Here is a 22,586-nt window from a genome sequence, read left to right as displayed (position 1 = left end):
TGCAGGCAAACATAATACAGAGTTTTTTCTTTAAATGAAGTAGTATTCAAATAAGATAAAATTAAGATTTGATCTATGTATAACTCTTAATAATATATCTGATAGCTGGCTGACTAACTGTGTATATATGCATGAACAAACAAAAATAATCAAAATCATCATTTGATGGTATAAAACATTTTCTCCCTACTTTCTGTAGTTGGCTAAAGGAGTTTTTCCACAATTTTCCTAAATAGCCATTAAACAATGGTTGAAATATAAAGAGACTTTTCCTATGATGAATATGTCCTTAATTTGTGGTTTCTAATAGAATAGAATGTTCACATGACTTATCATACAATTTAATGTTAAAGGTCATCTATTATGTTTAAGTGATGAATTCATCAATATATATTATTTTCTACACTTTCAGTTTAATAACAAGGATTATGAAGTACCTTTGAAATGTGTGAGGATAAAGGTGGGAACAGATTTAATTTGTTGGCATTACTGCATTTGTAGCAAACACATACATATTGTTTTAGTAACTATTAAAAGCACTGTCACTTAAAATATTGATGTTGCTGACTAATGTTTGGTTGTTAAAAATGAAGTAAATTTATTTTGGAATTTCAAATGCTATTATCTTTCAAGGTATTTTGACAGACTCTGTTGCTATCTTTTGAATTAATTATGAAACTGAGTTCACCCTAATTTATAGCAAGCAGTAGAGGCAAATGTTATTTAAAGATGTTGTTAGAATAAAGATCGTCTCTATTTTAACCTAGATATGATATACATTCCATTTTTTCCTCTGTATGCTTTTAAATATTTGAAATTTATACAGAAGTAATTTTGGGACAATGCTTATATATAAAGCTCATTAATATATGTCTTTCCTTCCATGAATATTTCATTGTTTACTTTTTTAAAAAATCTATAACATTTACAATTTACCTAGAAATAATATCATTATTGAAGTTGTTAACATTGTTAATTTTGCATGATTTCATTTAAACCTAAAGATAAATTTTTACTTTCTCACATAAAAGTAAAGAAATATAATAGGGAATAATGTTACCATAAGTGCAAATTATAACTTTAAAGATTGTTCTGTCTTTATCTTAACTAGGATCAAGGTTGTGAACAACAAAATTTTCAATAGACTAACAAATATTTATTTCTCAATTAACATGAAGATCAAATTCCTCCTATGAAACCAGTTATAACAGTCATTAATATTCACATGCTTTTAATGCTTATTGTATCCCATTTCGCATTTCAAGTGAAATCTCCAAATTTGCTTCATTTTAACTACAAAGTAATAAAAAGGTTCATTTCGAAGTGATCACTCTTTCTATAACAATGAAAGTATGTTCAATGACTTTTAGTGAAATTAATATAAATTTAGAGTCTTATTTCATCATTTCACTTTTGATGCTCAAAATTGTTCACACAATATATTCAGTAGAAAAACTATAGACACTTAAAAATAGACAGTTACTGTTTAATAGGTAAGAAGTTTCGGTTGAGCAAGGTGAATAAGGTCTAGAGGTCTTCTGTATAATGTCTTACATACAGTCAATGATACCATATTGTTCATGATAAATTTGTTTAAGGAATAGATCTTAAGTTTTTCTCTTATAATTATATATAACAAGCAACCTATTCCAGTCAAATACATCTTTTTAGTTATTATAATAAAAATTCTTTCATCTGCAACATCACATCTGTTGATTAAAGCTGTGATCTGTGTAGAAACATAATTCCAATTTTTTTATAAATTATGTGTTATATGTCACATAGGGAAGTTGACCTTTTAATAATTTCAGTATATCACATGAATTAACCTATACAATTTTAATATATCACACACGTTGCAAATACCCAATGATTGCAAATATAACTCTTATTCCTAAAGGCATTGAGTCTCTGTGTTTCTCAAAGAAATCTTCTTAGACCACTAATATAAAAAGAGCAAAATCCCCAGTAAAGAAAGGAAGAAGAATAGGCTCAAAGTTAAACAAAGCATGAAATGAAATGTTTGGGGTTTACTATAGAACACAATATTTTGGCAGTTTTAATGGGAAAGATTTATCTTAATTTACTCCTAAAAATATTCTTAAAACAATTGGAATATTTTTAAACATTTAAAGGTTCAAAAAGAGTTATTTGGCATAAAATATTATAATCTTAGATGATTTGCTAAATTATTAGTATTTAATATTCAAATTTTGAATAAAATAAAATTTAATGAAATAGTAATAATCATAATCTATTTAAAAGCAATGACAGTTTGTTGGACTGAACGTGCAGCTCAGTGATAGAACACTAGTGAGTGTGCACAAGGCCCTGGGTTAAATCTTCAGCAGTGCAAATCAAAACCAAATAAAACAACAAAAAACATGTGTGTATAATGTTATAATACACTGAGTGCTTTTGAGTTGGGTTGTAATTTAAAACAAGACTTTTGAGATTTTTTAATATTAAAACTACAGGGGTGGAGAGATAAAATCTAAAATTAAAAAAATTATGTAGGTTTTAATGTTTGTATTTCCTATAATCTCAGGATTCAAAAGTTGTTGATAAGCAGGTACTCATGAAAAGATAAAGAATATGACAGAAATAAGAATCACACATCTGTCAGGAGTGGCAACTAAATTATGGATTTTGAAATCTTCTGTGACAGAGCTGATGCCTCTCTGGAGAATTCTTGATGTGTAGGCGTGGACAGAAGATTGCCCAATTGCTATGGTGACACCCTGTTTAAAGGAAAATTCTGTGCCAGCCTTAGAATTTAATCAGTTCTTGACCTCAGGTACATATATCAGCTGCCTGGGGGGTAGAGAGTTATGGGCATAAGCTGATATTTATAATTGGGTTACATAGAAGTTTATTCTTCACTCAGTACTTTGAAGAAACTTTCTCATAAAAAAAATCTTGTTGACGTTTAAACCTATATAATAAATGTGCAGAGCTTGGTCATGGTCATTCTTCCTTCATAAGATGTTGGCTGGACCATGAGTCCTGGATTTTTCTCTATTTGTGTGTCTGTTTGTCTTTTCTTCATCCCCTCATTGACTGTCCAGTTAGCCCTGACTAAACTGTCATGCAAGCTGTGACACACATCATTGTATTAATATCTTTTTTAAAATTTTTTCTTATTAGTTATACCTGACAGTAGAATGTATTTTGACATATTATACATACAAAAAGTAAAACTTCCCATTCTTCTGGTTGTACATGATGTAGAGTTATATTGGTCGTGTATTCATATATACACATAGGAAACTGATGTCTGATTCATTCTACTATTTATACTATTCCCTTTCCCTCACCCTTCTCTTCATTTCCCTTGGTGTAATCCAAAGTGTTTCTAATCTTCCCTCCCCTACCCTTTCATTGTGATTAAGCATCTACATATCAGGGAAAATACTTGGTCTTTAGTTCTTTTGGGATTGGCTTCTTTCACTTAGCATGATAGGCTCCAGTTCCATCCATTTACCAGCAAATGCCATAATTTCATTTCTCTTTGTAGCTGATTAGTATTCCATTGTGTAAATGTACCATACTTTCTTTATCCATTCATCTGTTGGAGGGCACTAAGGTTGATTCTACAGATTAGCTACTGTGAATTGACGTGCTATGAATGTAACTGTAGTATGCTGATTTTAAGTCATTTGGGCATAAATTGAGGAGTGCGATAACTGGGTCAAATGGTGGTTTCATTCAAAATTACCCAAGTAATCTCTATATTGCTTTCCAGAGTGGGTGCACCAAATTGCAGTTCCACCAGCAATGTATCAGTGAACCTTGCTCCCCACATTCTAACCAGAATTTATTGTTACTTGTATTCTTAATAATTTCATTCTGATTGCAGTGAATGAGATAAAATCTTAGTTTTGATTTACATTTCTATAACTGCTAGAGATGTTGAACATTTTTTTTCATATATTTGTTGATCAATTGTATTTTTTCCGTGAAGTGCCTGTTGAGTTCCTTTGTCCATTTATTGATTGGACTGCTTTTTTTGGTGTTAAGTTTTTTGAGTTCTTTATATATCTTTTTTTCATTATATATGACAGCAGAATATGTTAAGATTTTTATTACATATATAGAGCGCAATTTTTCATATCTCTGGTTGTAGAACAATATATTCACACCAATTCATGCCTTCATACATGTACTTCGTATAATTATGATCATCACATTCTACCATCATTAATAACCCCATGCCCCCTCACAACCCTCTAACCCTTCTGCCCTATCTAGAGTTACTCTATTCCTCCCATTCTCCCACTTTCTATCCCACTATGTATCAGCCTCCTTATATCAAGGAAAACATTGGGCATTTGGTTTTTTGGGATTGTCTAACTTTACTTAGCATTATCTTCTCTAACTCCATCAATTTATCTACAAATGCCATGATTTTATTCTCTTTTATTACAGAGTAATATTCCATTGTGTATATATGCCACAGTTTTTTATCCATTCATCTATTGGAGGGCATTTAGGTTTATTCCACAGTTTAGCTATTGTAAATTGTGCTGCTATAAATATTGATGTGGTGTGTTCCTGTAATTTGCTGTTTGTAAGTCCTTTGGGTATAGACTGAGGAGAGGAATAGCTAGGTCAAATGGTGGTTCAATTCCTAATTTTTTAAGAAATCTCCATACTGCTTTTCATATTGGCTCTACTAATTTGAAGTCCCACCAGCAGTGTATGAGTGTACCTTTTTCCCCACATCCTCGCCAACACTTGTTGTTGTTTGTCTTCATAATAACTGCCATTCTGATTGGAGTGAGATTAAGTCTAGAGTTGTTTTGATTTGCATTTCTCTAATTGCTGGTGATGATGAACATTTTTAAAGTATTTGTTGGTTGATTGTACATCATTTTCTGAGAAGTGTCTCTTCAGGTCCTTGGCCCATTTACTGATTGGGTTATTTGTTTTTTTGGTGTTCAGCTTTTTGAGTTCTATAATACCCTAGATATTAGGGTATTATGCTCTATCTGATATGTGAGGGGGAAAGATTTTCTCCCAAGATGTAGGTTCTCTCATAGAACCTTACAGATTTTTTTTTTCTGAGAAGAAAATTTTTAGTTTGAGTCCATCTCATTTATTGATTATTGATTTTAATTCTTGCACCTACAAGTCTTATTAAGGAAATTGGGGATTAATCCCACGTGATGGAGATTAGGGCCTACTTTTTCTTCTATTAGACACTGGGTCTCTGGTTGTATTCCTAAGTCCTTGGTCCATTTTGAATTGAGTTTTGTGCACAGTGAAAGGTAAGGGTTTAAATTCATTTTGTTGCATATGGATTTCCAGTTTTACCAGCACTATTTGTTGAAGAGGCTATATTTTCTCCAATGCATGTTCTTGGCACCTTTGGCTAATATAAGATAATTGTAGTTTTGTGTTTTAATCTCTGTGTCCTCTATTCTGTACCATTGATCTACTGGTCTGTTTTGGTGCCAATACCATGCCATTTTTGTTACTATTACTCTGTAGTATAGTTTAAGGTCTGGAATAGTGATGCCACCTGCTTCACTCTTCCTGCTAAGGATTGCTTTAGCTATTCTGGGTCTCTTATTTATCCAGAGGAATTTCATGGTTGCTTTTTCTATTTCTATGAGGAATGTCATTGGGCTTTTCATCAGAATTGCATTAAATCTGTATAGTGCTTTTCAAAGTATGGTCATTTTGATAATATAAATGCTGCCTATCCAAGAGTAAGGTAGATCTTTTATCTTCTATGATTTCTTTCTTTAGGGTTATGTAATGTTCATTATATGAATCTTTTACTTCTTTCGTTAAGTTGATTCCCAAGTATTTTATTTTATTTTATTTGAGGCTATTAAAAATGGGGTAATTTTCCTTGTTTCCCTTTCTTAGGATTTGCCACTGATATATAGAAATGACTTTGATTTATGGGTGTTGATTTTCTATCCTGCTACTTTGCTGAATTCATTTACTAGTTCTAGAAATTTTCTGGTAGATATTTTAGGGTCTTCTAGGTATAGAATCATATCATCAGCAAATAGTGCCAATTTGAGTTCTTCTTTTCCTAGATGTGTCCCTTTATTATCTTTTGTCTAATTTTTCTGGCCAGTGTTTGAAGAACTAAGTTAAATAGAAGTAATGAAAGAGGCCATCCCTGTCTTGCTCCAGTTTTTAGAGGGAATGTGTTAGAGTCTATAAACAAGTCTGGATGGCGCCTGGCATTTTGCCAGAGGGAGTGATTTGTGAAGTAACTCCAGCGAGCCATTAAGTGTGGAGATTCCTTATTGGTTGACTGCTGTATCTATTTTATGTTAATTAAGATAAGCTATGTGTAATGTACATATACCCTTCCTGTCCTACAATATACGGCTCCCACTCCTGCTGTATCAATCTACACAAGTTGCTCATCACCCCCTGGTTATTTTGCTGCAGCCGGACTGCGGCAGTAATGCCTTCAATTTTTCTCCATTTAGAATGAGGTTGTCCTGGGGCTTAGCATAGTTAGCCTTTATGATGTTGAGATATGTTCCTGTTATCTCTAGTTTGTTTTTTTTTTTTTTTTTTTTTTTAGTGTTTGGAACATGAAGTTGTGCTGTATTTTGTCAAATGTTTTTTCTACATCTATTGAGATTATCATATGTTTCTTATCTTTATTTCTACTGATGTGATGAATTACATTTATTGATTTACATATGTTGAACCAACCTTGCATCCCTGGGATGAATCCCTCTTAATTGTGGTGCACGATCTATTTTATATGTATTTGTATTTGATTTTCCAGAAGTTTATAGAGAATTTTTGCAACTATGTTCGTTAGAGATATTGGTCTGAAGTTTTCTTTTTCTTTTTTCTTTTCTTTTCTTTTTTCTTTCTCTTTCTTTCTTTCATTCTTTCTTTCTTCCTTTCTTTCTTTCTTTCTATCTTTCTCTTTCTTTCTTTCTTCCTTTTGCTGTGTCTTTACCTGGTTTTGGAATCAGAGTGATATTGGCCTCATAGAATGAGTTTGGAAGTGCTGCCTCTTTTTCAAAATAAGTAAATAAATCGGAGAGTACTGGTGTTAGTTCTTTAAAGGTTTGTAGAACTCAGCTGTGTATCTGTCCAGTCCTGTGATTTTCTTCATTTGTAGACTTTTGCTGGCTTTTCCTATTTCATCACTTGAAATTAATATGTTTAAATTGTGTATATCATCCTGATTCAATCTGGGAAAATTATGTGACTCCAGAAATTTGTCAATACCTTCGATATTCTCTATTTAATTGGAGTACAAGTTTTCAAAATAATTTCTAATTATCTTCTGTATTTCTGTAGTATATGTTGTGAAATCTCCTTTTTTATCGCATATGTTAGTGATTTGATTTTTCTTTTTCCTTCTCTTCATTACCATGGCTAAGAGTTTGTTAATATTATTTATTTTTTCAAAGAACCAACTTTTTGTATTGTCAGTTTTTTTAATGTTTTATTTTGTTTCAATTTCATTGGTTTCAGCTCTGATTTTAACTATTTCCTGTCTTCTACTGCTTTTGGTGATTTATTTTTCCCCCCCTAGGGCTTTGAGATGTAGTATTAAGTAATTTATTTGTTGACTTTTTCTTGACATTCAGTGTTATTATTGAGACATAATTTGTATTCCAGCCATTTTTGTTTATTTTTGGTATTAAATGTGACTTGGTTTCTCCTCTGACTAGATTTTCCTTTAGTGTAATCCCTCCCTCTGCTTATTTTCATTATTGATTTTCATTTCCTCTTCTTGGAATATTTGGCTGAGGATGTTCTGTAGTGCAGGCTTTCTACTTGTAAATTCTTTTAACTTTTGTTTATCATGGAAAGTTTTTATTTCATCCTCAAATCTAAAGCTTAGTTTTGCTGGGTATAAGATTCTTGGTTGGCATCCATTTTTCAGAGCTTGGTATATGTTGTTCCATGGTCTCCTGGCTTTGATGGTCTGAGCTGACATATTTGCTGAGATATGAATTGGTCTCCTCCTATATGGGATCTGATTTGTCTCTCTTGAAGCTATTAAGATTATATCCTGATCCTGTATGCTCAGCATTTTCATTATAAAGTGCCTTTGTGTAGATCTGTTGTAATTTTCTACATTAAGTGTCCTTTAAACCTCTTGTATTTGATTTTCCAATTTCTTCTTCATGCCTGGAAAATTTTCTGATTTTATCTCATTGAAGACATTGTGCATTTATTTGGTCTGAAACTCTGTGCCTTCCTCTATCCCAATAACTCTTATATTTGGTCTTTTGGTGTTGTCCCATAATTCTTGAATGTTCTGTTCATGGCTTCTAACTTTCTTCACTATATGATCAACTTTATTTTCCAGATTGTATACTTTGTCTTCATTATCTGATGTTCTTTCTTCTAAGTGATCTAGTCTGTTGGTTATGATTTCTATTTTTTAGAGAGAGAGAAAGAGAGAGAGAGAGAGAGAGAGAGAGAGAGAGAGAGAGAGAGAGAGAGAGATTTTAATATTTATTTTTTGGTGGACACAATATCTTTATTTGTATGTGGGACTGAGGATCGAACCCAGGCCGCACACATGCCAGGTGAGCGCACTACCGCTTGAGCCACATCCCCAGGCCCTGAGTTTATTATTTAATTTATTGTATCCTTCATTTCAAGGATTTCTGGGTTTTTTTTTCAGAGTCTCTATCTCTCTTGAAGTTATCTTTCGTTACCTATATTTGCTCTTATATCTCAAATTTTTGCCTGTATTTGCTCATTTAGGTCATTCTTTAATTCATACATCATTCTAATTACAAACCTTCTAAACTCCTTCTCTGACATTTAATCAACTTTGCTGTCAATGGCTTCTGTTATTATAGTGTCCTGATTTGTTTGGGGCACTTCCCTCCCTTGTTTTTTCATGTTGTCTATGTGTCTTCCTTTCTTGCAGTGTGGATCTGAGATATTGCAGTTTCTTCCTTGTATTATTGTAGTACACGTGCAGATTTTCTGTACCTCTCCTTGATGTTGGGCTTCCAGACCCTGCTGGTGTTCCTCAGTGAATGCTACTACATCCTGGATCTGGGTCCTGTTTAAGTTGGAGTAGGTGATTCTTGATTGCTGGGCTTGACCTCCTGTAGTAGTCTGCTGGTCTGAAAGAGAGGTCCAGTGCCAGAGGCTGGGCTCTGACAGGTGTCTGTCCCACTGGATAAGGGGTGGACTAGGCCTCCTTTGCACCTGGGTCCCACAGAGGCTGGTGTGGGTGGATCTGGGCTGCTTTGCTTGACCTCTCGTGGTAGTATATATATATATATATATATATATATATATATATATATATTGAAAGGCCAATTGACCCTATCTTAACTCATAATATAATCTCAAACACTGACCTCAAAATATTCTCAAAATATTTCTTGTGAATTGTTGCTGAGTAATGAATTACTGATTTGTGATTTTGATTCTTCATAACATTTAAATAGTTCTAAAAATGTTATTTATTTTTTCACTGAAGAAATATGAAGTTTTAATTATAGAATGATCATTATATATTCTGGCTCTTGGGGAGCATTGAATTTTTTATATACACATAATTTCAGAAAATATAAGTTTCAAAATATATGTCAGACATCTAGAATATATCGCAGCATATATATATGTATATATATTTCAGAATATAAGTACATATATATCTTTCAAAATCTATATATGTACATTCATATATAGATTGCTATATGCAAAAGACTCACAGACAAACATTCTACAATGAGTCATACAGCTCTTACAAAGTTATGGGAACAAAACCATGAATTTTCTTATGGACCAAAAGATTTTCACAGAACATGAACTTCAATAAAAAAAGAAATGCACATTGATGGAGAAAGAGTTTTAGAATCATGTTGGGTGTGTCTGGAGATTGTATCACCAAGTTCAGAAAGAGGCAATGTTTGGAAGTCTCAGCCCCAGTCTCATTTTTTTTTTTGATCACGTGTTGGTGGGGAAAGCAAGGAGGCAGTGTTTATGAACTCCATCAATAAACCCAAGAATGACCCTTGAGGTAGGCATCGGTAATTCAGTGGACACCAAAAGATGAATTAAACAGAACAAGTTGACTAAGCTGTGTTCATTTCCTCAAATCTCAGTTTATTGTCTGGGGTTCTGGAGGAGCAACATAAAAGGCTGGGCAGGAAGTAAATTAAACAACAACAACAACATACAAGCCAATTCCAAACTTAAAATTCTACAGTTGCAAATGAGGGCTGAAATGGCAGGGAAAGAAACTAGAAATGTATTGGGCAAGAAGTTTTAACTCAGACAATATTAAATGTTTTAGTTGAATAGATTAAAAAATGTTATTTTGAAAGGTGAAAGTGGCCATATGACCACTGTGGAAAGGAAACTGTGGCTCCTTTCAGGATTGTAACCAAGGAATAAAAAAGGGACAGTCAGCAAGGAGTGTTGGAAGGCAGAAAAGAGAGTAAACCATAAAAGAAAATGATATTGTTTTCTCCTTAAAACTGATTGTGGACCAGTCAAAAATTTACCTCCAGACTCTGTCCTATATCTATATCTGTGATGAGTTTTATTAAGTTGATAATAAAAGATAGCAGGGACTTAGCATATGAGATATAAAGACTGGGTTAAAGCTGTAGTAATTAAAAGAATAATATATATATATATATATATATATATGCATCTATATTCATATTGATTAAATAAACTACAATGATCAGAATAATGTCCAAATATAAAATTAATTTTCACAACGGTTAAAAATGGCAATTAATTAAGTGGAGACAAGTAGTGTTTAGAAGCACAGGCTTGGGATTCAGATAACTTGGGTCTCAATCTCAAATTCAATTTTCATTAGTTGAGTGACCTTGGATAAACTGTTTAATATCTATGAGTTTTAATTGCCACATCAATAAAATGAGGTAATTATATTACTAGCCTCATTAATTTGTTATGAAAATAGAAATCAGTTATAATTTAACCCACTTATGCTAGTCATGGGCATAGTAAGACATATATATGTTTGTTAAATTAATAATAATAAGCAGAACATCTAAAGTTAATGACAAGTTGAATTTCTACCTATTCCACATTTAAAACTACTCTCTTGACAAATTAAATATAAACATAATGTAGGAGTTGTGCTATTTGAAGAAAAAACATTGCAGTTGTCCATCAGTATTTTCAGGGGATTGGTTCAAAGATCTCCCATTGATTCAAGCATTCATGAACACTCAATCTTCTTATATAAAATGTTACAGTATTTACATATAATCTATGCACATAATCCTGTACAATTTAATTGATACCTAGATTACTTACACTTAATACAAGGTAAGAGTTTCATAGCTAGTCATTATGCTTTATCATTTAGAGAATAATGATAGGAAGACCATCTGTACAAGTTCAGTACAAATGAAGGCATTACAGACCTAACTACTTACTACATGGATGACTTGTGATTACAGCAATGCTTAAATGTGAGCACTGGAGAGACTCAGGATCAGTGAAATCACAGAAGGCTACTGCAAAGTAGACATACATGTTATTTCATATGTAAAGATTCAGAATAATGCTCAGCATTCAGAAAAATCAAGTTTTGATTTTTGGAACTATCTGGAGTTTTTAAAAGAATCTTTTTGAATTGCAGTTGAATGGCTCTACAGATGAAAAACCACAGAAGCTAACTGTACTTCTTTATATAATCTTTACATTTGGAAGTCTTGCTACATATTATATTCAAGGGGAGGGGTCCTTATAAAGTAGTGATAGATTTAATTGTATATAAATATCTGTAATTTGAAGTCTTTTAAAAATTATATATTCAGCATTCAAAAACAAAATATTTTTAAAAGGCTTCATGGGTTTTCCCAGTAAAAGAAACCCCCTCACTTATAAGTAGCATATGTCAAAAATTTATAATTAGCTGATGTAAAAAATTTCAAGATAGTTTTATGTTCTTGATTTAATTGCATTATTTTTAAAAACATGATAAGCAAACATATTGCAAAAGATCACTTGTCATACAGAGAATAGTTTATTACTATAATCAATTGGAAAAAATATGTAATACAATAATCTTTTAATTAGTTTCTTAATTCTCTTTAATTCATTTTTAGGAAGATTCAAAATAGAACAGTTCTATAGTTTGAATCTCAAGTGGCCAAGGCTTTTGTGTTGAAGGCTTGATTATCAGCCTATAGCAGTACTGGGAGATGGTGGAATTTTGAGGATGTGAAACATTAGAAGTAAGTCATTGGAGACATGTCCTAGAAGAGGAAGTTGTGATCAATTTAATTGATACCTAGATTACTTATAACACTTCATATAATTCCTCCCTCCCTCTTTCTCTCTCTCTCTCTCTCTCTCTCTCTCTCTCTCTCTCTCTCTCTCTCTGCTTCTTGGTGCCATGAATAGAGCAGTTTTGCTCCACATGTGCTCCTCATCATAATTGCCTACTTTGCCACAAGCTCAAAAACAAAGGTGTCAAGTGAACATGGACTGAAACATCTGAATCCATGAACCAAAATAAATCTTCCCTTCTTTTAATTTTATTATCTCAGTTATTTTGTCCCAGTGATGGAAATCTAACAGCAGAAACTAGGTGTTCTAATTATGCAAAACTTTTAAATTTAGAAACATTGCAAATGGATTTTTTAAATGTTTTTTTTATTACCTGGAAACACATTTGCAGGAATGAGATATTTTATGAAACACTTAATAAACTCTAAGGCAGTATATAACATTAACATTAATAAAGAATGGGACACAAATGGAATCTTAATTTATAGGAAATATATGATACTCTCTACATGATATTTTTTTCTTTTGAGTAGATATTGAAAGTATCTATGTTCCTTACTAAGTAAAATTTCATTTTGTAATATATATAATTTGAAGAGAGTGATATAGGTCAAAATTGCATATTTTTCAGTTCAAAAATACAAGAAGTGTATGAATAAGTAAAGCTGACAATGAGAATTATATGCAAGTAATGTCAGTAATTTAATTAATATTTTTAAAATGTAATTAAATTTACTATGGTCATATAGGAAAGTAACAATCGGGTATTGAAATAAGGAATATAAGGGAACTCATTGGAAACCTAAGATGATCTCAAATAAGAAAAACAAAACATGGTAAACATTTTTAAAAGACAAATATTAAAGAAAGCTGTTTTAAATGCAAATGTGTTCTCATGATCTTTGGTAGGAGAGGGAATGGATTCATTAATGGAATGGAGAAAATGTCTCTGATTATTTGTCTGCTTGCATAGGAAAAAGAAACATTTTTCAGTCTGTATGTACCTGTGTGTGGAAAGGGAGGAGACACCAATTTAAGCCCTTTTTTAAAAAATAGAGAATGTATGTCTATATACATACACAAACATGTATATATATATTCACACACACCATACATTATAAATATATATATTCATTTCTATGTTCACTCTAACTCTCTCTCTCTCTCTCTCTCTCTATATATATATATATATATATATATACATATATACATATATATACTGAACACAAAGTTAATAATGCTCATCAACTTTCAACTGATTGTTTTAATTGAATATGCTTGAAAAGTTTTTCACAGTGAATTTTTTTCACCTTGAGTTCATCAGACATCACTTCTTTAATAGTCTAGTTTCTGTTGTTATGAAAAAATAAATAATCTGGGAATGTATAAAGAAATTGGTTTATTTATGTGTTATCTTTCTTTTACTTAAAAAAATACCTAACATACTCAACATATGAAGAGAAAAAGGTTATTTTGGCTCACAGGTCTGGAGATTTCAGTTCATGAACCTTTGGCTTCATTGGTTTGGACCTGTGCTGTGGCTGTCCATTGTGGCAGAAGTATGTGACAAAGCAAGCTGTTTACCATATGGCAAGAAATGATAGAGAAAGAGGAAGCGCCTGAGAGCCCACAGTACCCCACAAGAGCATGCCCCAATGACCAGAGAACTACTACTAGGCTCTACCTCTTAAAAGTTTCCATCAACTCTCAGAAACACTAAGCTGGAGGTGAAGGCTTTAACACAGGAGCTTTTGAGGAAAATTTTAGATCCAAAGTATAGTAACTTAGTTACAGTTTGGGAGGTTCAAGAGCCTGATGTTGCTACCACTTTGGATTTATTGAAAATCTCTTTAACTGTGTTACATGGAAGACAGCATCATAATGGAAGCACATGTGAGAGGGAGAAATGACTGAATGACACAGAAAGCTGGAGAGAGGCTGAGGAGGGATCTGGGTTGCCCTGTTATGACTAACCAGAGCCCTTCAAGAATCACATTTTTTTTCGGAGGGCAACTCCACCAAAGGTCTAATTATGTCCCACTGTACCTTACTTGTTACAAGCTGTTATTTCCTAACACTGCCAAACTGACGATATTGTCCCCCAAGTATTCATGGTCACATGAACCAACTGTGTTGTATTTCTTAGGCAAAATAATCACAAAAACATAAATCATATTATTAATAATGCAAGCAGTGATACTCTTGCTACTTTGCTTTTCAATTTTATCCATGTCATAATATATAGAAATGAACTTCTTCCTTCTCTTTCATATATTTCTGCATTTGAGATGCTAAGAATTAATGTGCCTTTTTCTTTCTCACACATTGGTATTCTTTCTTGCTATTTCCTGCTTTACTCCTCATTTTCCTTTTCTTACTAAATTCTCCATTTCTCTCTTTATTTTCCTTTAAGCATTGTTCATGTGAACTATTATTAAAACTGTTGTGAATGTATAATTATAACAATTTCAAACAGATTTTTTTTGAGCTAGGGGAGATACCAGGGATTGAACTCAGGATAACTCAACCACTGAACCACATCACCAGCCCTATTTTGTATTTTATTATGGATAAAGATCTGAGGCTGGCTTTGAACTCATGATCCTCCTGTCTCAGCCTCCCAAGCCACTGGGATTAAAGGCATGTGCCACTGCCCTAGGCCTTTCAGACATATTTTAATTTCAACTATTAAATAGAAATTACAGAACATTTTTCTAATATTTTCCATTTATATTTTGCTTTCCACTTAAAAAATGAACTTGCATACTGTATCTCGTTATATATCACAGAACAGTCTGGTTAGTTTGATTCGTTTCTCCATTTTGCATTCGCATCCTCTCTAGCTGGAGCAAAGATTGCCTTATTCATTGCCTTCACTAAGAGTACATTTCCTCTGCTGTTCAAGTGGCTATCTAATGACTGATCCTGCTAATCCTGAGGAGAAATAGAGGATAGGTACTGAATGACCGGAAAAGTACTTTGCATTCCCAAAGTACTTTTTAAAGCAAAACTAATTATTAATAGTTGCTTGTGAAAAAAGACATTTCATTTCCTTACTAATTTTTATCTCTGAACATATTCAATAATTAAAATGATGAAATCTAATACCATGAGAAAAACTCAGTCTATTTAGCTTCAAGATTAAAGATATCAAAATATTCTGCATTGCATAACAGATTTTTTTAAATTAACATTATGATTTTCCAAGTAAGCCATTTGTAAAATATTAACTAGTTAAGTGATATTATCATAACAAAAGAGGTTATTAAAGATTAATTTGAAAACATAATACTGTCACAAATATTTGCATTTTCTTTTGATCTGTAATAATGTTAGACTAAGTTGTAATAAAGCACTTTCTAAAAGTTATATTTGTCAATATATGTTGAGTGTTCACTATGTGCCAATCACATAATTAAAAACTCTAAGGTTTCAAAGGAACACAATTCATCTTACTTTTTAGAAAAATAATTGTTAAAAATGTAAAGAAAATATTCTGAGAGGTAAACACTTGTCAAGCTGCCAAATACTACACATATTCAAAGATGACTGATTAGAAATTGTGAGATAAAGGGCTGGGGATGTGGCTCAAGTGGTAGCGCGCTCGCCTGGTATGCGTGCGACCCGGGTTCGATCCTCAGCACCACATACCAACAAAGATGTTGTGTCCGCCGAGAACTAGAAATTGTGAGATAAAAATGTTTGGAATTCATGGGTATGTAGCGATAAAGTCACAATGGAAGAGCTCTAGAAGTCACAGATCTTAAAGACTGAGCAGTAAAATGAATGCAGAGGGAAAAAATTGATTGGAAATAATAAGAGGAAAAGGATACTTGGTTAATTTCAAATGCTCAAAATTCAAGTAAAAAACAATTTTCTTTAAGAAGTAATGTTGACATTTTCAGCAATTTTAATTTCAGTATTGTATTTTCAAATTCAAAAATCTATATTTGTTTCTTTTTTAGCTTTATTAAGGTATGATTGACAAGTATTCTATACATTTAAGATGAACAATGTGTGGTTTTGATACATATTCATGATGAGATGCTCATTACAATGATACTAATTAGCATACTCACCACCTCAGAGTTACCTCTCCTTATGTCTGGTGAGAAGACTTGAAATCTACTCTCAGCAAACTTCAAGCATATGATACATTATTGGTGATAGTCACTATGTTGTTAAGATTCCATAATTTATTTATTTATGACATAATTCAAATAATTTACCCTTGAAAATCATCTGATCCCCCAACCTGCAGGCCTTGGAAATCACCATTATATTGTTAATATAAGTTTGACTTTTTAAAATATTTCATATGTGAGTGATATCAAAAAGTATTTATCTTTCTGTAGCTGTCTTATGTCACTTAGCACCCAGACTTCCATGTTCATCCACGTTGGATGGTGGGATTTCCTCCTTTTTAAAGGATGACTAATATTCCATTACATGCATACATATTAAAGTTTTTGCTTATTCATCCCTAGATATTTGTTTCCATATTTTCATCATTATAAATAATGCTGCAACAAACATAAACATCTCTTTAAGACAACAATTTTCCTTATTTTGGAAATGTACTCAAAAGTGGGATTTCTGAACTGAATCCGATAGTAGTTTGCACTTTTAATGTTTTGAGAAAGTACCATACTACCTTTACCAATTTATATTTTCATCAAGAGTCTTCAGAGTTACTTTCTATTTTAAAAAATATTATTTGTTCTAATTAGTTACACATGACAGCAGAATGCAATTCAACTCATTGTACATAAATGGAGCACAGATTTTCATTTCTCTGGTTATACACAAAGTATAGTCACATATTTGTGTAATCATACATGTATATTGGGTAATAATGTCTGCCTCATTCCACCATCCTTCTCACCCCCAAACCCTCTCCCTTTTGTAAAGGAATAAAAGGAGACACAGTGAGACAAGATACAGAGGCAGAAAGATGGCTGCTTGTCTAAGCGGCCAGGTTTATTTATACCAATAGGTTACATTAGGTCATTAGTGCCCAAACTACATTATTATTGACTGTATCACTATGGTTACTTATTCCGCAGTTAGATTCTACAGTTACAATATGCAATGTTAAAAACTTTTTGTAGCTTTCAAGAAAGTCCGTTGTCTGAAGTTACCTTTAAATGGGCAGGTCCAGGAGCACTTGGAGCTTGGTGAAACATTTTAGTTATCAGGCAGTTATCAGGCAGGCAAGTTCCTTTATTCCCAGGAGCTATGTGCCTGAGATCAAGGTCAAGGCTGAAAGATTCTAGCACAGAACCTCCTCATGGAGGGCATAGCCACAGCAGCTAGGCCTTATACATGTATTAGTTATCTTACTAGTTCCTGGGAGAAACTGCAGAATAGTCCAATTGTGGGAAACAGGGTGCCTGTTACCCCCCAGGAGGTTGCTCACCAGAGGAAGACTGTTCTGTGTATTTCCAGGGTCAGAACACTTATAACCCTCCCTTCACTCCCCCCTCCCCGCCACTCCCCTCTGCCCATTCCAAGTTCCTCCATTCTTCTCTTTCCCTATCCCCCTTAATGGGTCAGCATCCACATATCAGAGAAAACATTTGGCCTTTGGTTTTTGGGTAATTGGCTTATTTCTCTTAGCATAATATTCTCCATCCATTTATCTGCAAATGCCATTATATCATTCTTCTTTAAATGCTAAGTAATTGCATTGTGTATATATATATCACAGTTTCTTTATCCATTCATCTATTGAAGGACATCTAGGTTGGTTCTATGGTTTAGCTATTGTCAATTGTGCTGCTATAAACATTAATGTGGTTGTGTCACTGTAGTATGCTGTTTTAAAGTCCTTTGGGTATAAACTGAGGAGTAGAATAACTGGATCAAATGGTAGATCCATTCCAAGTTACATGAGGGATCTTCTTACTGCTTTCCAGAGTGGTTGCACCAATATGCAGTCCAACCATCAATGTGTGAGTGACCCTTTTCCCCTAGAGTATCCCCAACACTTATTGTTGCTTGTGTTCTTGATAATTGCCATTCTGACTGCAGTGAGATGAAATCTTAATTTTGATTTGCATTTCTCTAATTGAGATGTTGAACATTTTTTTTTCATATATTTGTTGATCAATTGTGGATTTTCTTCTGTGAAGTGTCTGTTCAGTTCACTAGCCCATTTATTGATTGGGTTTTAAATGGGATGGATTCAATCTAAAAAGCTTCTTCTCAGCAAAGGAAACAATCAATAACATGAAGAGAGATCCCACAGAGTGGGAGAACTTCTTCACTACAAGAACATGAGATAGAGCACTAATATCCCAGATATATAAAGAACTCAAAGTTTCTCTTTTTACTCAGTTTCAGCAGCACCTGTTTCATTTGAACTTTGGTAATAGTCACTATAACAGTTTTGAAGTGATATGTCATTTTGGTTTTACACTTTATTGGATTATTGTGATATTTTCAATTAGATTATATTAGCTTATTATATAGATTGATATTTTAGCAGCATGTACTAATCTTACATATTAACAAAGTTTAATTTAATATTTTGCCACATGCATACAGCATGCACTGATAAGTCAGGACAATTAGTACTGTTATTATTTCCTTATGTTTGGAGACTTTGAGCTCTTTCCTTCTACATCTTTATCAAATCTGTGAATATACTGTGAAGTATAGTCATCCCCTTTTTATGAGGAAGCCTTAATTTATTCCTCTGTTCAACAGTGTTTTGGTTCTTATTATACAACATTTCTTTTCTTTTTTTTTTTTAGAAAGAGAGAGAGAGAAAGAGAAAGAGAGAGAGAGAGAGAGAGAGAGAGAGAGAGAGAGAGAGAGAGAGAGAGAATTTTTTTGAATATTTATTTTTTAGTTTTCTGCGGACACAACATCTTTGTTTGTATGTGGTGCTGAGGATCGAACCCGGGCTGCATGCATGCCAGGCGAGCGCGATACTGCTTAAGCCATATCCCCAGCCCCTCCAACATTTCTTTATCCACTACCTTCTTCCACTCTTCCCAACCTTCAGTAATTATTACTATACATTAAGTAATTATCATTGTATATTTAGACTGAAAATTTTAACTTTCACATATAAGAATGAACATGCGGTATTTGCTTTTCTGTGTCTGATTTATTTAACACAATGTCTCCAGATCCATCCATTTTCTTGCAAATGTAGGATTTCATTATTCTTTATGACAGAATGATTTTCAACTATATAAGAAATTGTCTTCCTTTTTCTATTAACCAGTTAATGAGGTACACATGCTGATTTTATATATCAGCTATTGTGAATGATATAATAATAAACATAGACATACAAGTATCTCTTTGTATGTTGATTTTATTACCTTTGGATATATATTCAGAAGTAGGATAGCTGGGTCATATGGTGGAAGTAATTTAAGCTTTTTGTGGAAACTCCTTACTGTTTTTCATAATAAGTGTGCTAATTTACATTCCCATCAACATTGTTTATGAGTTCCTTTATCTCCACATCTTCATTTTTGTTTGTTTGTTTTTGATAGAGGTCACTCTTACTGAGGTGAGATGCCATTTCATTGTGCATCTGGTTTGCACTTATTTTCTTAACTGCAAATAACACTGAACCCTTTTAAATATATTTGTTAATTTGTATTTCTTCTTTTGAGAAGTCTGTCTTCAAATCATTTATATGCTTTTAATGAACTGAATTTTTTAAATGTGTATGTGTATATTGTATTCCTTATATATTCTGATACTAATCCTTTGTGACATGGTTAGCATTTTTCCCTTCACTTGACTGTTTTTTTCTCACTTTTTTGTTTCTTTTCCTGTGCAGAAGGTGCAATTTGATGTATTCCATTTCACAAAGAACATTCCATTTGTTCCCCATGCTTTGGGACACCTATTTGGAAATTAGTAATTGTACTAATGTCAAATTTTTGTGAACTTTCACATTTTACAGTGATTTCTTTCATTTAAGTTGCTTTTTGAAACTGGCATACAGCTTAAATTTCAATTTTCTGCATGTGAATATCAAATTTTTCTCACACCTTTTGGTGAAAAAGTTCTCCTTTATGCAAAGTGTGGTTTTGGCACTTTTTTCTGAGAATAGGTTGGCTGCAAATGTGTGGGTTTATTTCTGTGATCTTTATTTTCTTCCATTGATCATCCTATCTGTTTTTATGTGAATGCCATGCTGCTTCAGTTACTATGGTTTTGTGAAGAGACTTTAAATCAGGTATAGTAATGCCTCCAACCATGTTGTTTAATTTTTTAAAGATTGCATTGGTATTTGGGAATTTTGTGCTTCCATACAAATTTTAAGATTGTTTTTACAATTCTTTGAAGAATGTCAATGTTATTTTTGTGGGAGATTTTATTGAATCAGTAGACCACTTTGAATAGTATGGAAATTTTAACAATATTAATTCTTCCATTCCATCAACATGGAAGGTATTTCTAATTTTCAAGGGAGCGGTGCCTTCTTCAGTTTTTTCCATCAGTATTTTGTAGGTTTTATTGCATATTTCTTCATTTCCTTTTGTAATTTTATTCCTAAGCATTTTATTATTATGTTGCTATTGTGAATAGGATTGATGTCATGATTTCTTTCTCATCAAATTTGTTATAAGTGTTTAGAAAAGTTACTTAAGTTTAATATGTTAATTTTGTATTATGCTATTTACTGAATTAATTTATCAGTTCTAATATTTTTTGGTAGTCCTTTTTATGTATATAAACTTAACTTGTATAAACAAAGATAATATAACTTCCTCATTTTTTCCAGCATGCCTATTATTTCTTTCTCTTTATTAATTTAAAATTTCTGTCACTATATTAAATGACAGTGGAGAGAGAGCATATGTCTTATTCTTGACCATAGAAGATCATAGAAGAGGCCTGGGATTGTGGCTCAGCGGTAGAGCACTTGCCTAGCACCGGCAGGACCAGGTTCGATTCTCAGCACCACATAAAAATAAAGGCATTGTGTTGTGTCCATCTCCAAAAAAACAAAACAAACAAAACAAAGATTCTCTCTCTCTCTCTCTCTCTCTCTCTCTCTCTCTCTCTCTCTCTCTCTCTTTCTCGTTCTCTTAAAAAAAAAAAAAGATCATTGAAGAAGTGTTTTTAGCCTTTCCCCATTCCGTATGATGTTGGTAGAACCTTTGTCATTCTGTGGTATAATCCCACTATATCTAATTAGTTTAGAGTTTTTAACATAAATATATATTGGCAAATTATTTTCCTGCATCTACTGAAATGATCATATGATTTTTATCCTTCATTCTGTCATTGTTTGTATTATATCTATTGATTTGTGTATATGTTGAGCCATGTTTTTATTCCTGGTATGAAGTCAACATGATCATGGTGGATGCTTTTTTGCTTTTTAAATTTTTTTGATGTGCTACTGAATTTTGCTTGCTAGAATAAAATATATATTCTGCAGCTATTGGGAGAATTGTTCTGTTCTTTAAATGTATGATAAGTTCATTTTCTCTATAGTATACTTTAACTCTGATGTTTCATTGTTGATTTTTGGAGGGATCAGGATAACATATCCATCGATGAAAAGAGGGTGGTGAAATTTCCTTCTTATAATTTAAAAAATAGCAATATTTTAATATTTCTTTTATAAGTGTCTTTATAAGAATGTTAATATATTTAAAACACACACACACACACACACACACACACACACACACACACATATATATATATATATATATATATATATATATAAACAATCTGGATAATATATCCAAAGGTAATATGTGCCATTTTAACATTCTTGCCCAGTTTTACTTAATGTTTTATCTGAGTAAGTTTTAGAGTAAAAAGAAATAAAAACTCTAAGATTAATTAAGCATTTAATATATTATTACTAATGACTCCTTATCTTAAATCATTAATAATAACAAAGCTCATAAAATTTTGCTGAATGAAAATAGGGAGATAATGAAATGAGAAAATTGTAAAATGAGTCTATTTCAGCCTTCCAATTTTATAAATATGGTTTACAGTACTCCAATGATCACTAAATATGAATGGGACAGTAGTATTCATTTAACTCCAATTCACTGATTAATTCTTACTTTAATCCAATACAATAAATTAAAATATCCAATATTAATATTAATTATTAAATTATTTTTCTCTCTTGTCATATATGGGTTGTAAGTTTGGTGCCTCTGCCATATATATATATATATATATATATATATATATATATATATATATATATATTCATTCAATAGAATCAACTCTATAGGGCCATGTTGTCTTAACAGCCAACCCAAAGGTTCAGGAAAACTAGTAAAATATGAAATGACTTAGGGATTGCCTTAGAACTGTCATATGGT

The sequence above is a fragment of the Urocitellus parryii genome, chromosome 8 (genome assembly GCF_045843805.1).
Source record: "Urocitellus parryii isolate mUroPar1 chromosome 8, mUroPar1.hap1, whole genome shotgun sequence".
Lineage (NCBI taxonomy): Eukaryota > Metazoa > Chordata > Mammalia > Rodentia > Sciuridae > Urocitellus > Urocitellus parryii.
The sequence above is the reverse complement of the archived record's forward strand: the minus strand, read 5'-3'. Positions refer to the sequence as shown.